Source organism: Bombus huntii, chromosome 5, assembly GCF_024542735.1.
Source record: "Bombus huntii isolate Logan2020A chromosome 5, iyBomHunt1.1, whole genome shotgun sequence".
NCBI lineage: Eukaryota > Metazoa > Arthropoda > Insecta > Hymenoptera > Apidae > Bombus > Bombus huntii.
Window position 1 is genome coordinate 7,301,337 of NC_066242.1, and position 12,489 is coordinate 7,313,825.

Here is a 12,489-nt window from a genome sequence, read left to right on the forward strand (position 1 = left end):
AGCAGCTTGAATAGATGGCCGAATAAAATATTGAAATTTTAATTGCACCGTCTGAACAATAATGGAAGTTTAATATTATTTTATTAATTAGAACAAAAGCTATCGGAAGAATATAGAATTCGTTTATTTTTTTATATATATTTCAACTGTAATTTGCATCACAGAACTTTGAAAAGAAGGGAATACATATTTTTTAAAGAATGTATAAAATGTAAAGATATTACAATTTATCATTAAAGATCAAAAGCATATTCCTTCTAAAGAAGAAAGTATCAAAAGCGTATCTATTAATTAACAGCAAAGATTAAGAACATTGGAACTTATGGAACTTCTGGTTCCTCGATTGTCACCAGATTTTTCGTCGGTCTAATTATTGTCCCTGGGGCAACTACAACCCTCGATATGCCAGCCGTAGTCGAACTACAGCAATCAACGAGATCGCAATTTCTCCCTGTTCTCTTCAGGAGAACCTCGAGGACTTAGCAAGTAGTTAGTCCTCCGACTTTGTCCGCCCAACCCCCAAAGAAACGTACTACGCATTCTGAACCTCATCCAGCAAACATCTAGCTGAATCGCGTATCCTTTTTCTCGAAACACGAAGTGATACGAAATCATTACAAAGATTGCGATGTCAAAACATCTTAGGTTCAAATTATTTCAATTAGACTTTTTATTGGTTAGCCATTTTTAGAATCGTCGATTGCATATTTCTGTCTTTGCACTTTGATTGAGATTTCTTTCGAACATTTCAATTATCGCAATTTAATTATTGTCGATTGTTTACATATATTGAGTATTATTATTACATAATTCCTAATTTTATAAATATATCTACTACCATACGTATTCTTAAACCCTCCAATTTTTTCCCCCTTTAAATTCCGCAATTTTAATTTCCTCAACATCGAATATCCTATTTACCCAAATTTTAATTTTCTAAATATTTATACTTCTCCCTCTTAATTTGATATTATTCTCTATATACCTTTTCCTATTCCTTTTCACTTCTTCTATACATTCCCAAGCAACTAATTCTTCAATACATCTCTCCCTATTAAATTTATTTACCACTTTCCCCTACCATTTCCTCGCGCAACTTTTCTCGTCCGCTCTTACCTTAATTTTTCAATCTACGGACGGTTCGTCGGTCGAATTTTAGCGTCTCTCGAGTATCTTTTAATTCGCCGGCCCTCCATTTTCGAGCATCAGAGCGCCGATTCGAATTCCCAGCCAGCAATCTCTATGGTAAAACGGTCAAAGATCGCGCGATAAATTTTTTGCGCGCGTGTTCCGCGAAATACGAAGTTGGGAAAAGGGTGCGCGCACTTCTGGTTCATCCACGTTCCGTGCCAGCAGAGGTCGATTCATATCGTCCGTCGCAATAGCGTGGAAAACACTTCCGGGAACCATCGTAGACCATCCACCGAGCGGAGCACTTAAACTCCAGGCGCGACCAGCGTGGAGAACCTGACGGATAACGAGCGCCCAGAGATTAATCGGCGGTCACGGATTCTAAATTCTGCCACGCGGTTAAACCGCGACGATCACCGCGAACTGCGTGCAAGTTCGATCATCTCTTTGATTCGGCTCTGCCCTTCAACGTTTAAATAATCTTTTTCGTCTAAATAAACGTCTAAATAAATTTTTCACTTCCTCATAGATCGATAGAATTGCAGCATGATAATGTGAAAATACATACAGCGGTCGAATATACCCGGCAAGATTAATTTAGATATCATTTTGTTAAGCTGCAAAGTAAATGAATATATAATTGACGTGCTTGTTAAGCAGAAAGCAAATCCCCAACAGCTATTGTTTATTAGAAAAGAGTACGTGATTGTTAAACATGATGTATGAATGTAAAAGAAGCATAATATCATCTTCATGTTTTGTTTAGAATTATTGAAGTTACTTTCTGAAACTGCTAAACCTCTGTTTTTTTCAGAATTTTTACATCGATATCGATCGATAAGCGGTTCCAATACACCATTATAGTGGATCTTCTGCTATCAAAAGGTTTGCTTCATAAATTTATTTCTATTAGGTTGTCCCAAATGTTTCTTTCGTTTCATAAGTGAAATAACAGATGCATAACATTTTTTATTTTATATTATTTTATGGATTCATGTATGATCCATTTTGTAGTAATAGAATAAAATGGATCAAACATAATTCAATAAAATAATATAAAACAAAAAATGGCGAGCTCCGATTCCGCTGCATGATGCGCAACTGTCAATTTGATTATGGAGGAAAATCCTTACAAAGCAGTGCCCTGAATATAAAACAAAAAATGTTGTGCATCTACTACTTCCTTATAAAACGAAAGGAACTTTTCGGATAACCTAATACAATATCGTCCTCGTCTCTTTTCCACACACGCCTATATAACCATGATATATGTATACGTGCAGAGACTGTTTTCTGTTTAACCGAATATTTTATCTTATTTATCTTGAAAAAGATATATCAGCTACGTGTTACCTGTTTTAATATAAAACAGTTTAAGCATTCACGCTATACATAGGAGAACAATTTGAGCGTAAAATGGTTAAAGACAGCGAAGTTACTTGTGCAAAATCAAAAAATACGCAACATCCAGCAAATAACTATCTGTGATGGAAAAAGAAACAAATGAACGTGCATGAAAATAACTATGCAAGTGAATCGTTGCTAGACCAAACGATCGTTGACGTTTCGCGATAAACCGGTGAAATTATTCGACAAAAGAGAAAAAGGAAGTTTCACGGCACACCGAATATAACCGCGGGACGGTTGTCATTTTATCGATATCAACAAAGAGGAGCTGGCCGTCGTAGAAAACGCTTCTGGCATCTATACGGCTAGCTATGGTGCAAGGGGAAGGCACTTAAAGTCAAGTAACTCGACCAGCGTGGAGAACTCGACGGATAACGAGCAGTCGGAGATTGATCGTATTGCGGGCGCGAATTCGAAATTCCGCCAGGGCCGTGCTTTATTCGCTGAGAATTTCGCTATGTTACCCGGCATTTCGACTCGGATCGGCCAGAGAAAACGGCAATGCATGCCGACACACGCGTCCGCCATTTATATTTCCCAAGTCACACGCGCGATTCCGATTTCATATCCGAAATTCCTCTCGTTCTACCGATTCATACATTCTTAGCTTCTTACTTGTTTTTCTGATTCTTCGTGATTTCCACGGCTGAATCTTAATACTAGAATTACCGATAGTTAATACGAAGTTATTTCTACCGAAACCAGTGAAAATGACTGGTCTTTGAAAAATACGTAATAATAGAATATTTTTGTATTTATTGGTTTATTACTTTCTTACAGAAGGAATTCCATGTTGTGTAGTACATTTTTGGTATTATTAATCCATCTGGGACCATAATCTCTAAACAAGAAGTGACACATTTATAAGATTGTAGAACCAGTCATTTTGACTGGTGTGGTATTGCTAGTGTTAGCATCTAGCCATCTAACGATCGATCCGGAATTTTCCTGATAACCGATATCGTCATATTGAATGATACGCAGTAAAAATTGTAAAAACGTGTGGAAACTGGTTAATTGGGGTTTGATAAACAGATTGCAGAACCCTTTTACACTTTGACAAGAACCAGTCATTGTAACTGGTATTGGTATAAGTAGCCTTAATATAAAATTATTTTCAGTTTGAATACATAAAAACAATGTAAAATTTGTTATATTATTCTTTTAGTTATCGTTGCGAATGTCATTACATCATTGTGGAAAAAGAATATAACATGAAATAGGAATTTTAAGATAAAATTGTAAAACCAGTCAATTTGACTGGCGTGGCAGTTGTAGTGTTAAAGCTTCGAATCTACAGGTCGAAAAGTTTCAACTTCGTACTCTGTTAATCGTAGAAGACAAGCCTTTAAAGTTCTGCTTGAAAACTTTGAAAAATACTTTTAGACACCTTTCATGTATATGTACTATGTATGTTATACGAAACATTTCGAAATTCCATTAACACTGTTACGAGATTCCACTATTATGGTTATACTAAAACTTGAAATCGAAGTGAAAATATATAGATATAGAAATTGCATGATATTTAGTACAAGTATATACTTTACAGAAGTCAGAAATATTTGAACTTGTCATATGTTCATGAATCATATCTTGAACATTTACTGTATGTAAAATATAGCTGTTCATGCCGTATACAAATTTTTCAGTCGATCTACTTTTTCAAGAAACATCTTGTAATTTCTATATACATTTTCAGCTTGTTATCAATTCTGACCAATATAATCATGACAGTCGTGTTTTATGAAAGTGGTAATGAAATTTCTAAATGTTTCATGTGTATAACACATACGATATGAACATAAAAGTTACCAATATTAATGTGGTCAAATACCTTCGTGAGCCAACGTAGATGACTGTACGGAGGAAGATAGTATACACGGCGGATGATTCAGCGCGTGTAATTTCCCGGTGAACGATTGACGCGGACCGCGTGGACGGCATATATCGCGCGGCACCGCGCGCCGCGACGATTTCGGTAAAATGTGTGACGGTCGAAGCGACGGGCAAAGCCTCCTTTGACTTCTCTGCCGTGACCATAAACCTCTGATTTACGCCGTTTCGAGGCGAGCACGGGTGCCGTTCGGCAAACCACGCGTGAGATCGACCTGTCGCGAAAATCGGATTACCAACTTTTTACTTTGTCTCGTTTCTACGCGCGCGAAACCAGACGCGCAGAACCGCACAACGATGCGCTTTGCGCGCGCCAGATTCATGCGGATACGCAAACTCGCGTTTCCATCTTCGTCTTCCTTTTTCTTTTGTCCCTTTGTCTTTGCATATTGCAGCTCTGCTCAAGCGAATTCCGAAACGCGACGGATTCGTAAAAAGAGGAAATTAGTTTGAACGTCGCGAATATCGAAGTTCGTGTTTCGCATTTAAAACACGAGGTTCGATAACTTCTGTTCCGTGGGGGCAAAGTATTGGCGATGCTACTTTTCAACTTTTATCTTCGACACTTTCTCTGATATTTTTAAGTTCACCGAATTCTTGTATACGACACTGATGCTTTATAGTATTAAGTTGTTAGGTTGAAAAGTTTCTTTCGTTTTATAAGGAAATAATAGACGCACGATATTTTTGTTTTATATTAGTTTATTGAATTATGCACGAACATAATAATAGAAATATAACGAAATTGATTATACATAATTCAATAAAATGATATAAAATAGAAATTGTTGTTCATCTATTATCACCTTATGAAACGAAAGAAACTTTTCGGAGAACCCAATGTTTCGATGATATTAGTATCTGTAAGGTTTTTATTAATTTTTCTGTATTCGTTAGACCGGTTTTTTTTCTTTCAACTATTTGGTTTATTAGTTAGTTCTTTTCAGACCGTGAATTGTCACTTTTTAAGTTGCACTCTCGCTCTTATCGTTAATGTCGATCCTATAGTTAATGATTTTTACGATGATGTATCAGTACATCGGAATAAAAAATGATCTCTATACAAACATATATCTTGTACTGAAAGAATCAAGCTAGCAATTAAATTGCAACGAATTAAAGACAATTTTTACATTCGTTGAAAAGTATCTGGTTTTCTTTGAATAACTTTAACCTCGTTCTATACGTTTCATGCGCGCCATAGACGTTAAATAATTCATACAACACGTGCAACACCTTGGAAAGTGTAGCAACATATAAGTATTTATCCGACGTTTCTTTTTCATTTATCTAAATTTATTCCCCGATTTGCACTCTGCGTATGTAGTAATAAACACATTAGCAAGTAATCAACAACAATCATTGCGATACTATGCGAAAAGAAACATTAGGTTTCTTCAATGAGACCATTTATATACATGTATCAAAACCAATCTTAAATTCGAAGAAGGAGAAACAGGAATGAGACAGGATAAACAGGAATGAGACAGGATAAACTCGAATGATAAAAATGTAACAATTACTAGACCAGAAAGTTATTTTTAATTTCAACACGCAACTTTTTCAGTTGTTAACCGGGAAACGAACTTGTCACTCGCATCTCACTTTTGTATCTTGTTGCATCACTTTACTTACATTTTATATTACATTATATGGTAATTATATTAAAACCAAAGCTAATTCTTCTTTGTTAACGTCGAAATCCGCACACTGAGTCTTTCATCCAAGTAAGATTTTTCGTACAGAGTGTTAATAATTTTGTCAAATAAAATTGATTCCTATTAAGTATTCTGCTAAACAGTTAACCACGATTACTAAAAAAAAAAAAAAAAAACAATTTCTTAAAATTCTCATTTCAATGTTATAGAAAATTCACACAACTTTGATATCGACGTAGTAAAGAATTCCTTGAGAGTTTTGCTAAACATTGGTAACTAACTTATTCATCCATTTCGAAGTTTCCGTACTATAGGTGTCTATGGAAATCGAAGGGTTGAATATGCAAGCATATTCGAAGTGATTCGAAGTTTTAGCCGCAGCGCACTAAATTAATTATGCTGTGAATTAATTACGAAACTAGAGGAATGATACTTTTAACGGTTGAGGTACGTGATTAAATCCAAATTTTCAAAACCTTAACTTTTCACCACTATGATTCTCGGATTTCCATATGTAAAACGATCCAAAGTGTTTCAGTGCCTATCTACCACGTAAATATCCAAGCAAACGTTCACGCTTCGAGACATCCTGGCGATCGACCACGAAAAATCGAGGCGATCGCTCTCGATCGTTTGGATCGCGGCTTCCTGAACTTGGTTTGGTTCGTTCGGTTGGTTCACCGTGTATTTATAGTTTAATTTGTGGCCTAGGGCCACGTTGAGGGTCGCGGGTATATTTACTTGGCCGGCCTGGCTTTAGGAGCCTCGAAATCCGTTCGCTCCCGGTCTTCCTCGCCACGGTGGCCGAACGAAAGAATTTTTATGAGCACGTTAAACGAGCAGCCGAATGTATCTCTGTAGGTCCACGGCCTGCCGCGGTACGATCGGTTTATCGTTCACCGAACGATCGGACGTTCCCCTTTCTTCGCTCTCGCGCGACGCTTTCGCGCGACTCATCGAGGAACGACCGAGCTTCCCGATCCTCCCCACCGACCAACTTTCTAATTTTGGCCATGCAAACGAAATTTTAAAGATCAGTTTCGCCAGTTTCGCATCGTATACTATATTGTGTAAATTATGCTCTTTAGTCCTTTCGATGACAATTGTCGCGATTTTCATATCATCTCTGTTTTGCAATCGTCGTATAGTGGAAGAAGAGACGCGGAGACAGTATAAATACAAGTATTTCTATAGAAATCAGTCGCAAATATGCCTTGCGCAATTGTTCAAAGCGTTAATTGTACATGACCATAAAAGAAAAATCAAGTTTCATTATTTTCTTTTATCGTTCCGATAGACGGATTTCGAAATCCTTAGTTCGGTATCTTTTACACTTTTCATTTCTAGTTTAAATTATTCATGGCAGCTTATTTGTATGTATCGTTACGTGCTAATATGTATCGACAATGTGCTAGAACGATGCTTATCGTTACACTTGAAGATTAATTTCTGGTTTACGATAAGAGGAAATTTTCCGTTTTCAAAATTTGCTTCCTGAACTCGTCATGCGTGAAGTATTATACAATACATAATTGGTGGTAAAAGATTAAATTATGAATTTAGTTGGACCTCAATTAATGCTTTATTATCACTGTGCAACTATATCGGTAAATATTAAGGAGGAAATTGGAAATTTCAAGAAGTACTCGTAAAGCAATTTAAGGAATACAGTGGGAGGAAGTGAAAACGAAAAAAAAAAAGAAACGTGGGACGAGTTCGGAGAAATAAGAATATGTAGAAACAGTTCAATCCGTGCGTTCACGGTAACTTACGTTCCGTTCAATTCCGTGATGTTAACTTCCTTGGAGGATCACAAATTTATCATTATTCCTAACCAGGAAGGAATTAAGTTTTCCGTCGACGGCGACCATTAAAACGTCGGTATTCTTTTATAAAATACGGAGAGCAATTACACTTATCTGTTTGCAATTAATTACGAGCAAACCAAATCGAAAAACAGCACACACGAATTAATATCACGTAACGATAGTGCGCCGCATTAAAATTAATCAGCAATTGTTCTTAATGGGCGCGAAGGGGAAGGTTTGTAAGGCGTCTCTTAGCCTCTGGTTCGTTTACGTGAATCAAGGATCCGTGGATCTTGCATGTTTACCACAATTTATTTGTTAATAATTACACGAGTCCTTTTACTCTATTTTCTATCTTGATTTTTTTCTTCATTCCAACAAAATCGCGCGTAAGCAAGCAATCTTGTTTGTATTGCATATGTGCATACAGGGTGCTCTATAATTGGTGGTATCAAAACTAAATTGAAAATATGAAAGAAAATGTTTATACAAAGAGCTTGGTTTTTTGAGAGAATTTATTTTATAATTTAAAATTTATTTCAATTTATTTCATCTATATTAAAAATAAATCTTGAAAATTTATTCTGCACTTAATTATTGCACTATGTTTCACGTTAATTGGTCTTGCTGTAGATCGATATCTCTATTTATATTTATCTCCAGCGTATGGTTAATGGACACCTAACAGCCGATAAAACATAATCTCTGAACATTCACGAGTGATAAATGTTATTTTATGAATGAAAAATATTTTCAATAATGTTTTATCTCATTCCATGTTGTCTAATATCCAATACACAAACACAAACACTTACAGATCTTACCAGTCTTCAGTCAATTCCATTAAATTATCACGTAATTAATTTATCAGGCAAACATTCAAAGTGAATTTTCTAAAAAAAAAAAAAAAAAAAGAACAGACTTGTATAAAAAGATCGTATTCCATCCTGTCGACTTATTTTTTCCTATAGGAGGAACCTGTACTAGCTATACGACACCCAGTATATCTATACACACATAATGTGTATATAGTTCGCGTGCAAAAACACGGATAATTTGTGGCCACGATTATGCAACGTTGCTCGCGAGCCTGCGTGCTCCGCTTTTCTGCTCCGCTCTTCGTTCCGCGTCGAGTGATTTCGGTTCGTACATCGCCGTATCGCAAATTTGTATCGTGCACCGAGATTTGTTCGTACCGAGAGCGACGAGCCAGGCAGAAACGGCCAGGCGAATCTTGTCTGATGTTTCCTTGCTTCGAGCCGCGATTAATCGCCGCTTCCAAAATCAGCCCCCGGCGTTTATCCTTTTCTTCGTCTTTTTTTTTTCTTCCGTGAAACAAGGAACGCCGAATCTGTTTTAATTTTTCGAATTTTGGATGAAGGGATGAGGGAAAAAAGTTGCGTATGTGTATATTTATAGGGAATGATTTATCGCTTTCGATTACTTATAGCGAATGTTTTCAGTATTTTTCTTTTACATCATTCTCTGAATCACCGTCATCGTGGCGTTCTTGTTACTAGCTAACATCACGTGACTCACCGTTTCATTAAATAACTGCTTACTAATGAATTTGTAATTTGTACTTAACGTCTTAGATACCCATATTACGTAAAACAGATATCGTTCGTTGTTTTTACTAGTCTTTCGTCAGCCACTTCTTACGTCTCTTTGACGTAAATGGTGAATAGAAAATGCATTCTGAGGAAAATTGAAGGAAAAGTAATCGCTTGCCAATCATAACGCTACAATTATTCGAAAGTTTCCAAACGAAGCTTAGTATAGGTTCCTTTTATGTTATCCGCCAAGACTGGAAAATGTAAGAGAACAATTCAAGCAAATACACTGAATGCTTACAGGTATTATCGACATTGTCAGACAAGAATAGCAATAGTCACTATTTAATAACAAAAATCATTCTACAAGAATATGTCACGGCTCGGCAATGTCGTCGCGCTTGCATAATTTTCCTACTGCAAAACTTAAGCGTACACCTTTGTGTGAAGATTCTACGACACATAAAACTATCTATTACAAATACTCCATTCTATAAAACTCGTAGAACAGCAAAAGTTTCCATAATTGCGTTGTAATTGGAGCAGTGGAAGTCAGAAGGTTTAACAGTCGGAATTCGCAAACTCTGTGTCCAATATGGCGCGTTTCGCACAGATCAATGCACCTGTCGACTCCCTCGCCAGACGCGCTGGTCCGCGAGAGAAAAAGAGAAGAGAATGAAAAGACGGTGCAACGTACTGGCGCGTTTCTGGAAATCGGCTTTCCGCAGCGCGGCGGCCGGAAATAGAAAGAAGCCAGCCCTCTTCTGAGATCGAAGTGCAGGGAAAAAACGCGGGTCCCGTTTATTTTTACAATCGGCAGTAGATTGAATCGTTCGGCGGTCGTTCTTAGGGCTCTCGGGCGACGCCGACGAAGAGAAGAACGAGAGGCAGAAGAGAACGGAAGGAAAGAGAAGCATGTGCGATACACGCGGCTCGCTGTACGCCGCGTTTGCCTTTTTGTTCGTCTCCACCGCGAGATCTGTTTCTTCGTTCGCTGCTACCGACGTTGTTGCTTCGGCGAGCTCAGCCTTTTGCCTCGGAAAGCCGCGCGTTCTCTTTGAATGGATCGGCCGCGATCTTCACCCGTTCCTCCTCTTTTCTCCTTTTTATTTCTTCTTTTTTTTTCTTCTGCTTTCTTTATTCTGTCTTTTCTGCCAGCCCATCGCCGTCCATGGTTTTCCGGGCTCGCGAGGAAACGATTTCCAACGCGGCGAGCAAACGTCGACGCGCACTGTTTAGCGCTGGCCTCGAGAAGATCAGACGCAATGAGGCTGATCTTGCGACGCACGGGAAAGTGCGGTTACACTGCTTCCGCCATGCACGAGAAGGGGGTTGTTGCGCGATTCTTCACGTACAAACGGACCGTAACCGATGCCTCGATGGAGAAACGTCGTTTCGCTGTATCGTTTCTAACGTTTGTCACGGAAACGAGTTTGGGATGAAACTTATAGTGGCTAACGTGTATTTTACGAACATGCTTTTCGTACTGAATAGTTTGGAAATTGTGGCAGCATGACACAGATAGAACACAGATCTAGGAATTGGTAGAATCCTCGTATTGGGTTGTCCGAAAAGTTTCTTTCGTTTTATGAGCAAATAATAGACGCACAACGTTTTTTGTTTTGTATTATTTTGTCGAATTACGTATGATCCATTTTTTTCTGTTGAGATAAACACCGCGACATTTCACAGACTTGGTTTCACGTTTGTATGAAGGTACACTGTTGTAAAAAAACACGTTTGCGAAAGAAAGACACTTTTCGGACAATATTATATAAGTCGAAACTGTAGGAAATTAAAACTAAGTGGGAAGAATCTTCGAAATAATAATTTTGTTATATAAGAGAAGAGTTATTAATCGATGAAGACTTCTCCGGCATTAGAATATTTCTGTACGATACTGATGACGAAGATAAGGAAACTTTTAAATCTTAATTAACTTTTTTTTAAATATTTGATATCATTGTCATATACGTATCAATTTACCTTCACAGTTATCGCGATGAAACTTCACGAAATAACAGAAATAAGCGCGTAACATACAACAGGCGCACACGCGTAACATTCACTTGCAAATTCAATAAATAACAGAATGCGAAAGTTGGGAAATTTCAAAATAAACGATATCAAAATAGCTGGAAATTAATGATCCGACAACTTATAAATTTCGAAATTTCTCGGTACGAGAATTAGTCCGATAATTAGCAACTATAAATCTACCGGACTCGTTGAAATAAAAACTGCGAGAAACTTTGAGAGATGAAAAATTAGAAAGATCCTCGATCTTAATAGGAAATTTTCGAACGTACGATATATAGGATTAAATGTTGGCATTTATTCATGACGTCTGTCGACCAGTGTTACAATACTGAACATGTACAGTATCCACAGAACGTACAGTTTATTCGCGAGACATTACGAGCAGTCGTGTTATAGAAAGAGTTAAGAGAAGCAGCCAGGAATTGGTGGCGGAATCGTCGAGATTTAGAGGCGTGCATGTTGTTGATAATTAATTGTAGCGAGAGCGTCGTAGAACGATGCTTCGCGGCTCGTAACGTAACTGTTAATGGATATTATCCGTGATAGAACTATTCTAGTTTTCAGCCGAGTAATCCCGAAGTAAAGCGCAGATAGATCTAGCAGTTCCAAGTAACAGCGTAATAAGACAAGGTGGAATAGTCAAGTGGAGTAATCGAATAAGCTGGCTCTTTTAACTGATAATAAAAAACAGCGATAAAAGCGATGAAACGTTCGCGCGCGCATACGTCAAACTTGAGTTTCTAGAGCTGAGTGTAAAAGACGATCATGCTCAATTAATTACGAAAAACACAGATATGTAAAATTTCAATGCCAATTACCGAATAAAGAAATCGTAACGTATAAAAATGTCGAGGAACAAAAAAAAACTGCGAAATCAATTACGTGTACAACGAATGATTAAAAAGTAGTAATAGTGTGCGAAACTAAAATAGCAAACGTGGAGAAGGAAGAAATTAATTGATAAAAGATCGAACGATGAAAAATTTGAAAGCTCAA

General features: G+C 37.4%; 1 long non-coding RNA gene across 4 annotated transcripts in view; it reads right to left on the reverse strand.

Moving 5' to 3' along the window:
- Nucleotides 1-12,489, reverse strand: part of LOC126865825 (uncharacterized) — a 56,390-nt gene that overhangs the window by 9,943 nt on the left and 33,958 nt on the right. The gene's annotated exons all lie outside the window — the stretch shown is intronic.